Source organism: Amphiura filiformis, chromosome 4 (genome assembly GCF_039555335.1).
Source record: "Amphiura filiformis chromosome 4, Afil_fr2py, whole genome shotgun sequence".
Lineage (NCBI taxonomy): Eukaryota > Metazoa > Echinodermata > Ophiuroidea > Amphilepidida > Amphiuridae > Amphiura > Amphiura filiformis.
This window is the reverse complement of record NC_092631.1, coordinates 21,379,615-21,390,325: the sequence shown is the minus strand read 5'-3', so window position 1 is coordinate 21,390,325 and position 10,711 is coordinate 21,379,615.

The window sequence follows — 10,711 nt, the reverse complement described above, 5'->3', positions numbered from 1 at the left end:
TTATTATTATTATTATTATTATTTGTTATTATTATTATTATTATTATTATTATAATTGTTGTTATTGTTATTATTATTATTATTATTATTATTATTATTATTATTATTATTATTATTATTATTATTATTATTATTATTATTATTATTATTGCAAGTAGACATTGCTTTTAATTGGGGATCAAATTGAACATCTGCCAGGAGAGAGCAGTGGCGTAGCGAGGGGGCAGAGGAGGCACGTGTCCTAGGCGCCACCTTAGTGGGCGCCGAATGCGCCCCCTCCAAGCGATGAAAGTCAACATTTTTGCGTACTTCGTGCGCTTTTCAGAACAATTAGTCACTTGAAAGATAAATTTAAGACCGAAATTCAACTTCATTATAACCAAAATTAATTAATGATATTTGTGCACATTTTCTCTCGCTCCGCGCGCAATTGTTTCAAAAATGGGAGGGCGCCATTATGTATCCTTGCCCCGGGCGTATCCTTGGCCCCTGGCGCCATACTCAGTGCTACGCCACTGGAGAGAGAGGGGGAGGTAAACGGGGAGGAGATAGAGGGAGGAAAGAGAGAGAAGACGGCGAGAGAGGGAGAGGAGTGAAAGAGAAGGGAGGGAGGGAGGAAAGAAACAGAGTTTGTATGTTTGTATAACAATTATTTCAAAATTATCACTTTGTAGTTCGGCCTAATCACAATAAAAAAAGCAATTACAATTATCATTTGAGATGAATGCATTGTGAAATTATTGTTATTTCTGTTTCCCCTGTTATGGCTGTAATACGAGTATCTGAAAGATAAATATTTGCTGAGACAAAGGTTGCCAAAACATCATAGGTCGTAATATGAAACATATGCTAGATTTATTCAGGCTTATACAGGGTGTGTCAAAAAACTGCAATAGGGCAAAGAATCGATATTTATGTGAGAACCGACTTGATGCCACACTCAATAGTCACCTTTTGTGACAATATTAAGTAAATCGCAACTATATTTTAATCTTAATGAGTCATTTTACTGCGATATCCAATTTAATTTTTGTCCATACACGAGGCACTGTGTATTTTGAATGAGGACACACAATTGCGCAATAATGGCATCAGATCTGAAACTGACTTTATAGGGTCGGTCACCCACCTTTGCACAGTATTTTTGTGGGACCTGAGAGCACATCAGACATATCGAATTGCATTCTGAATACGAGGAATGTCCTTCTGATATCAAATAATTTTGATTTTTGAAATTCGCGATACGGTATAATAGGCCTACAAATGTTATGGCAAATTAGTAAAAATTGATATTTTGATATTTTAACGAAGTAAAAATTATAAATCTAATGATATTTACTTTAAGTGTATGTAGCTGCGAGGAAAAGCCGACGATCATTTGAAAATGTTGACTTTCCGTGCTAAGATAATTATACATTTTTTGCTTTTCCAAACAGACCTAAAACATTTAGGGTGCTACATTCTATTTCAGTGCCAATGAGGTAAAGAAAATTACAATTGTCCCCAATCTACCGTACATGAGAGTGTGCTGACATTCAAAATTTAGATGTCTCGTGAACAAACATTAAATTTGGGTATCGCTGTCAAATGTGTTGTAAAAACAGAACGGTTAATGCTAATTACGTCATTTTTTCCCACAAGGTCGCTAATGAATATACAATTTATATAACGTTTTAAAACCTGAAACATTCAACCTGGTTTTAAAATAAATATGGATTATTTGCCCTATTGCACTTTTTTTACTGATCCTGTATAGCTACAATGTAGTGATAGATAGATAAATAGGCACATCCCAGCAAACACAAAAACGTTTTAAAAACGTTTTAAATCAGTTATATTTTGGCTTTTGGTTTAGGTAAAAACGTTTTAATAACATTAAAATGTCGGGTTATATAAAGGTCATGATAACGTTTTAAAACGTTTTGTATGAAAACACACTACAACAATATTTTTAAATGTTTTCAAAATATGTTATTGTAAACTATTTTTGCAAACATTTTTGCCAAATATTGTGTCAATACTTAAATAACATTATGTTAAAATGTTTGAACCCAGCAAACACAGAAATGTACTTAAAATGTTTTTTCAAAACCTTTTAATAACATTACATGTCGGGTTATATAAAGGTCATAAAAACGTTTTTAAAACGTTATTGAAAATATTTTGGGCAAACATTTTTCGCAAAATATTTATTCAACCCCAAAATAACATTCTGTTTAGAATGTTTTGTATCAAGTTTTCAAGAATGTTTTTGGAATGTTATTAAAACGTTTTTATACCATTTACATAACCCGACATAAAACCTGTAAAACCTTTTTGTTTGCTGAGCAGTAGATTATCAAAAAAATGTTTTTAAGGTTATGAAAACGTTTTATACTCTTAATATACCCTTTATATACCCGACATTTAAACGTTTTCTGACAACCTTTTATAACCTTTTGCGAATGATGACGAAAATGTTTTGTGTTTGCTGGGATGTTATGTTACAACGTCCAGTAATTCGAAAAACATTGCGCGTCGGGAATACAATTTTTTCGGTCGAAATTTTAAGTTTGTCAATATTGCTCAGTCGATAAACCAAGTTGTTCAATTGAAAATCTTGGTTTATCATCGAAAATCTTGTTGTTGTTTTTTTTTTTCAAATCGAATAACTTGGTTTATCGATACAGATTCGAAAAACTTATATATATTTTCGTTTGAAAAACTTGCATTATTGACAAGCAATTGCCGAAAGAACTTTTTTTTTCAATCTAAAAAACTTGGATTTTCAATTGAAAAGCTTGGTTTATCGGCACAAAACTAGGATTTTTGAATTATTGGACAGAGGCCGGTAAAACGCGTTGTATCCCATAAAATCACAATTTCAAAAAAACAAATGAGGTTTAAAGTTGGATCATTTAAAAAAAATGAAAAGCTCTTTTATCCGGATTTTTTTCGCATACCGTATGGACATGACTTGACCTCCGGTTAATATTTATTGAAGAAAGAAAAAGATTCGAGTGGGTCTAACTTTTTGTTACGTTATGCGTCGTTACACACGTCACCCAATGCATAGGCATAATGAAGCTAACTTATTTGCATCATAGCCTACGTTTAGGAGTAAAATGATGTATCCTACATATTTTTAGGGATAGTCCATTTTACTTATTATTTCAATCTATTGAGAAAATGTTTTAATTTGTCAAATAGAGGGCAGTAGAGTACAGCCCTACAATGCCAATAGAGTCCGGGGGCACTCAACATGTATTTTGGTACGGGTGTGCGGCGCGGAGCCCCGAACTGTGGTATTAAACTAAGAACTGATTTGTGGCCAAAATAGGGGCTTGATAAATTATAGGTTGTGGAGCTAATAAGTTTCAATTTTTTTCTCCAAAATTGAGCTTAAAGAGCTACAATTGTCATAGTTTTGGGCTCAAAGAACGCAGCAGATCCAAATGTGGGGGTTAAGGAACTGCCGGAGACTGAAAAGGGGGCCGGGCCTTTGGCCGCCGGCCGCATTTACATGTGAGTGCATACCACTCCCCTCCCCCCCCCCCGAAATAGAGACATGCATTGACCACCAATAGTGTAGTGTATCTATCTTATTTTTGACCTGCATTGTGGGTTAGCCCACGTTGCCTTTATCGTGTCTATACAACTCACGTATAACATTGTAATGAAATTCATTTTATGTGAAAACCCTGGTAAAGGAAAGAGCGCCATGCTATCAACATTGGTATTAATTTTGCACACAAAGCAAAACCACGGCCAGGTAATATTATGTAGAATGTACGGTCATGTACCAAAAAAACACCACTTAATTGACCCTGTGCACTCAACCACAAACTAAGCAAATGTAGGCCCTACATTAAGAAACGTGCCACATAGTGTCATCGCCCCGATATCTTCATGGCAGAAATCGCCATGGTAGGTTGAATCCACCGCCACGGATGGCCCGCATTTTGTATTGATCTGTTTAATAGTTTTGAGTCGCATCGGGGCCGAAGGACATCTGACTAAGGCTACTGACAGTGACAATTATAGCCCCGATTAGCTCGGTGACTGACCTTGCTAGTGTGTGAGTCGAGCATTGACGCCCAGGTCATATGCCTTTAGACTACCTTCACGATTGGCCTATACACTGCGCTATATAATTCAGCACATATAAATCAGAATTATAGTCAGTTTTTTACTCAAGACGCAAGCTACTCTCTCAAGACGCAAGCTAACGACTATCATATCTGTTCAAAATATATATTCAAGTGCAAGGAACCACATCTGGTTTCTTTATACGAAATCATTTACGGGAGATATTCATCATTTTCTACCCCGCTATCCAAAGATTTTCTTCTCATATCAAACTCGTGCATAGCAAATTCACGTGTATCGATCCCGGGTATTTATTTTAGTATCTCTGCTGACAAAGTAATTATTAGCCAGGCGATGTCGGTGTGTGCCATTTAGGTTTATTGTGTTAGTTATAATATGTGGCGTACCTGGTAGCGGAAAGAGCACATTACTTTGCTGTTTGCTACAGTGAATATAAGTTACTGCTTATTCCTTTACAAAGAACATTCATTATGTTTTATTTGACTGATCAATAGGTTTAATAATAGCTAATTATGACTTAATTTAGTTACCCTATACGCAGATTTGCTCATATCCATGAGATCTTGTTATAACTCCATCAGCCCTCATCAATGGCGCGGTGTCTCAAAATTTTGTATGTATACTGTTTTTTTCCCAAAAAAAGTTGAGATTTTTATACCACTGGATACCTCTGGCTACATAATGTTTATGTACCAAATATTTCTTGCGGATTAATTCGTGTAGCAAAAATATCGCCAAATTTGAATTTCGTTCTGGTATACCAGAACGAAATTACAACAGTGACCTATGGAGCAGTGTAATACACACGTAATCATGCATGACTCGCAAAATCGGAATCAACTGAAATTTTGGGAATAAGCTTTTTTCGTGTATATCTTCTGAAAAATGTCATAAAAGAGGATGCTAGGATCACGAAATCCTCCTTTAATTATCATCTGATCTAACTGACATTATTTTTCATAAACTGATATAAACTGGATAGTGATGTTTGCATATTTGCAATGTGCACAACTAAATAGACCGTTTTCGTAGATGGCCTTTAATCACATATCAATGATATTGAACCATATCAAAAACGTCAAAATAAACAGTACAACACGAAACATGTTGCATTATTGTAACAAACCTGTACTTGCGTAAACAATACCGCATACAGAACTAAGCAATTGGGGATGCGAACACAGTGAAAACCACCTGCTCTCCGTATATACCAGTACTACCAACATCCTGGTGGCTTCCTATCTCCATGGTACCGCCAAACCACAACAATATCATAGGAACCGTTGCTATGAATATCAATTGATATTATACTGCATGCTATTGTGTTTGCTTCATTAGGTATACTTATTTTCATCTTTCATTTTTATGCATGTTTATGTTTTTGTCAATATTTTTTGTTTGTTGCTAAATGCATGTGTATCTCTCACTACAGATCGAATACACCGATCAATTAATGACAATTTGGATTTTTTTTATTAAAATATAAATTCCAATGCTCAGTTGAATTAATTTTATATCTTTATTTGACAGAAAAGGCTTGAAAGTTAAATTAGCATAATCACTAATTTAGTAGCTTTAGAGCATCAGCGCTCAAGTTAATTGATGACAAACTACTTCATCATCGGGGACGTCGACAGGACCAGGGTTGCTTTATCGGCAAGCATAATAAAAATCGATGAACAGGTTTTTTTTTTTCTAGTGGATGGGGTTTGCTCACATGTACCCAAGAAAGATGAGATATATAATATGTGCGTTATTTTATGGGATATATGTAAAAGTCCAAATGAATTGGTTAAAGACCAAGTTTTACTTCGCGCATGCATGATTTGTCATTGAATACAAAGACACACTAAATTAAAAAATACCATTAGATTGTAATCGTTAGTAGAATTGCTTTCTATTATTAACCTACTCAGTCAAGCCCGAAGGTTAACTTTACTCATATACAGCTAGCCAAAAAATTAAGGTACCAGTTGTGTTCACCCCTGTATATCCTAAATAAAGATAAATGTGCCAAAATTAAAACAAGCAGCCGATGCCCGTACTCTTTAGCTCTGATTCAAGATCTTATTTGTTGAAATTGGTTGAGAATTAAAGAAACGGCAGTCTAAAACCTGATGAAGATACGAAATAAAAGGTTGCACTTTTGTGTTCTAATCAATGACAGCACGACGCTAGTTTTTCATGCTAATCAATGAAAGCACAGCGCTAGTTATCTTGTTCGCGAACGCTTTGTGTACAAACGCAACTTTTAAATTAGCATCTTCCTTGGGTTTTTGGATCGTCGTGTCTTTATTTTTTAAACAATATCAACGAATGAGGTCTTAAATTCGAGCTAAAAGATGTAGCTATTGGCTATTAACTATTCAAATTGACAAGATTTTCAACTCAGTATTAGACAAGATTGTCCATTTCATTTTGACAAGATTCTGCTATATGTCCCCCTCTGACAAGACAAATTATTCAATTTGATTTTTTTTTGTTGTCATTTTTTGACAAACTGCTAAAATTTGATAAGTTGGGTCATTTTTCACATGGATCTATTCATTTCTTTAAAATGACATGGCAATCTTGTCAAATTTGATGTGTTTCTTGTCATTTTGATGAGAATATCCGAGTCATTTTGAAGAGAAGTTTGTTATGTCTCCATCTAAATAATTCCCTTGTCAAATTTGACAAGTTTTCATTCAAAAACGAGTAGATCGTTGAAAGTGTGTACGTCTGAAACGTGTTACAGCCCTACGTCATATCGCTTGTAGGCCCATACGTCTCAATGAATTAGTCATCCATGATGCAAGTCGCGGTGTAGAGATACAACCTTTTCACGACATTCTTGTTGCTGTGGTTATTGTTGTTGTTATTGTGTTTGTTTGCATCAAAGATAATATTTGTTTCTTATTATTATTGTATATTTCAATTGATTATTATTGATTATAGTGTAATTTAAAAAAGGTTATATTTGTTTCGATATTTACATCTCACATTAATTAAAAAATGCGTTCAAAGTTTATGTATTCCACAATGACAAAGGTACGATAATTTATATATTTTTAAATATCGAAATATATACAAACACATTATTTAAAAATTTATGACCCGCAGTATATAGACCGTTTGGGCAATGTCGATATTAGCTAAATATAGCAACTTGGTCAATACGGATCAATCTTACATAGCTACGTCATCAACACTATTATCACGTCATATCAGCTACTTCATTAACACCACCCATATCAGCAGTAGATAGCTACTTCATCAACACCAATATCAGCATGAGACAGCTACTTCATCAACACCCATATCAGCAGTAGATAGCTACTTCATTAACACCACCCATATCAGCAGTAGATAGCTACTTCATCAACACCAATATCAGCATGAGACAGCTACTTCATCAACACCCATATCAGCAGTAGATATCTACTTCATCAACACCCATATCAGCAGTAGATAGCTACTTCATCAACACCAATATCAGCATGAGATAGCTACTTCATCAACACCCATATCAGCAGTAGATATCTACTTCATCAACACCCATATCAGCAGTAGATAGCTACTTCATCAACACCCATATCAGCAGTAGATAGCTACTTCATCAACACCCATATCAGCAGTAGATAGCTACTTCATCAACGCCCATATCAGCATGAGATAGCTACTCCATCGGCACCCATATCAGCAGTAGATAGCTACTTCATTAACACCACCCATATCAGCAGCAGATAGCTACTTCATCAACACCCATATCAGCAGTAGATAGCTACTTCATCAACACCCATATCAGCAGTAGATAGCTACTTCATCAACACCCATATCAGCAGCAGATAGCTACTTCATCAACACCCATATCAGCAGTAGATAGCTACGTCATCAATACCCATATCAGCAGTAGGTAGCTACTTCATCAACACCCATATCAGCAGCAGATAGCTACTTCATCAACACCCTAATCATTAAAAGTAGATAGCTACTTTATCAACACCTATATCAGCATGAGATAGCTACTTCATCAACACCCATATCAGCATGAGATAGCTACTTCATCAACACCCATATCAGCAGTAGATAGCTACTTCATCAACACCCATATCAGCAGTAGATAGCTACTTCATCAACACCCATATCAGCATGAGATAGCTACTTCATCGACACCCATATCAGCAGTAAATAGCTACTTCATTAATACCCATATCAGCAGTAGATAGCTACTTCATTAATACCCATATCAGCAGTAGATAGCTACTTCATCAACACCCATATCAGCAGTAGATAGCTACTTCATCAGCCCACATACCAGCGGTAGATAGCTAATTAATAAATACCCATATCATCGGCATCCATATCAGCAGTAGATATCTACTTTATCAACACCTATATCAACAACATATATCTACTTCATCAACACCCATATCAGCAGTAGATAGCTACGTCATCAATACCCATATCAAAAGTAGATAGCTACTTCATCAACACATATATCAGCAGCAGATAGCTACTTCATCAACACCCATATCAGCAGTCGATAGCTACTTCATCAGCCCACATATCAGCGGTAGATAGCTAATTAATAAATATTAATAAATACACATATCAGCAGTAGATAGCTGCATCACGAACACCCATATTATCTGATAGCTACTTCATCAACAACACTATCAGCAGTAGATAGCTTCCTTTTCAACACCCATATTTAAAGTAGACAGCTACTTCATCAGTACTCTTATTAGCAGTAGATATATAGATACTTCATCAACACCCATATCAGCAGTAGATAGCTACGTCATCAATACCCATAGGTATCTACTTCATCAACACCCATATCAGCAGCAGATAGCTACTTCATCAACACTCTAATCATTAAAAGTAGATAGCTACTTTATCAACACCTATATCAGCATGAGATAGCTACTTCATCAACACCCATATCAGCATGAGATAGCTACTTCATCAACACCCATATCAGCAGTAGATAGCTACTTCATCAACACCCATATCAGCAGTAGATAGCTACTTCATCAACACCCATATTAGAGGCACATGTAGCTACTTAAGGTTATTAATTATTTTAAACTGTTGTGATTTGGTAGTTCACAGCATGTTACGAATGGTAGTGAGTTTTGGCAAAAACTGCATTGCCAATTCATAGCGAGCGTGTAAAAGAATTAAAATATCACAGAGATACTTTTATATGTGCTGCGGTTCTTGAGTTACGTTGTAAAGAGCGCTGAAACAACAACACTTGTGTAAAACGTACATAACTCATTAACAACAATAAATTAAGCAAGTTTGCAAAGTATACAATTTGTAGAATGAACTTTTGTAAAACATCAAGGTGTTAATTTTCAATAATATATTGATCTAGATAATGAAAATCGATTTTTAGGTTGCTTCGACCAACAATACCTCGTCTACCCTTAATCATCAATACCCATATCAGCAGTAGAGTGTTACTTTATTAACACCCATATCAGCAGCAAATAGCTACTTTATCGACACTCATATCAGCAGTTGATATAGCTACTTCATTAATACCCATATCAGCAGTAGATACTTCAACGACTATAACCAAGGTAATAAACATTCCAATCAATGTTTTGAATTTCCATTCTAAAAATCCTTTTATTAAAATAAAATCAAAACAACATCTATATCACAGAGTTGCAGATAAATAACAGATTTATCAAAACACATACAATTTACACGGATGTATTTTACTGATTATTGTAATATGTTCACTACTTTAATACATTGTAGATCGATTGCTTAGAAATTATAGACCAAATAGTGCTTAGACACATTAAATTAATGATAAATATTTTAATATTTACAACATGTCCAGATTCTAGGCATGTTTAGTTATTCAAGCATGTTTAAACTCTGAACATGTGTTCAGCATTATGTTTAGTATAGCCCCTATTTTAAAGCACTATTTGACCATAGTTGTCCACTTCCGATTTGCAGTGTATAGTATATTACAAATCTTAACGTACGATTATGCGATTCATACGATTAGAATTCTAAGACTATAATTATGTTACAGAATGTGTTCTATTCTGTGCTCCGCTATTTTTTATCAAAGCTTTCCAAGTCACCAGACAGGTGTCTTATTTACCTCGCATGGTTTTGAGTGAAGGGTCCGGTTGAACTTTTCCAATTGAAATCCATACACCCCTTATGGATGAAATCAGCCTAATCTTCCACACAGGGAATGTGAATTAGAAATAGGATTACCACAATGGGCGACTCCATTTTAAATCTACACCCACTGTGTGGGAGATTAAGGTTGTGTCTTCCATAGGGTGTATAAATTTCAAGTAGAATTATATCCATTTGCAACCAAAGGACACTTTGTGCCGTTTCACAATAACCATTATGTAAAAATAAATCACACATCTGTGTAAACTGAAACAGTTTATAAGATAATAATAACCAATATGAATGTAGATTTGTATGCAGACTTATTTATTAACAAACGACTTTGGAACCAGTAATTATGACAATGTTTGCGTGTTAATATTAATAATAATAATACTATGTACATGCACGAAAAAATATAGTCCAGTCTTTGTCTAAAATACAACACGAACATCAACTTAAAATTTGCACAATAACTATATCT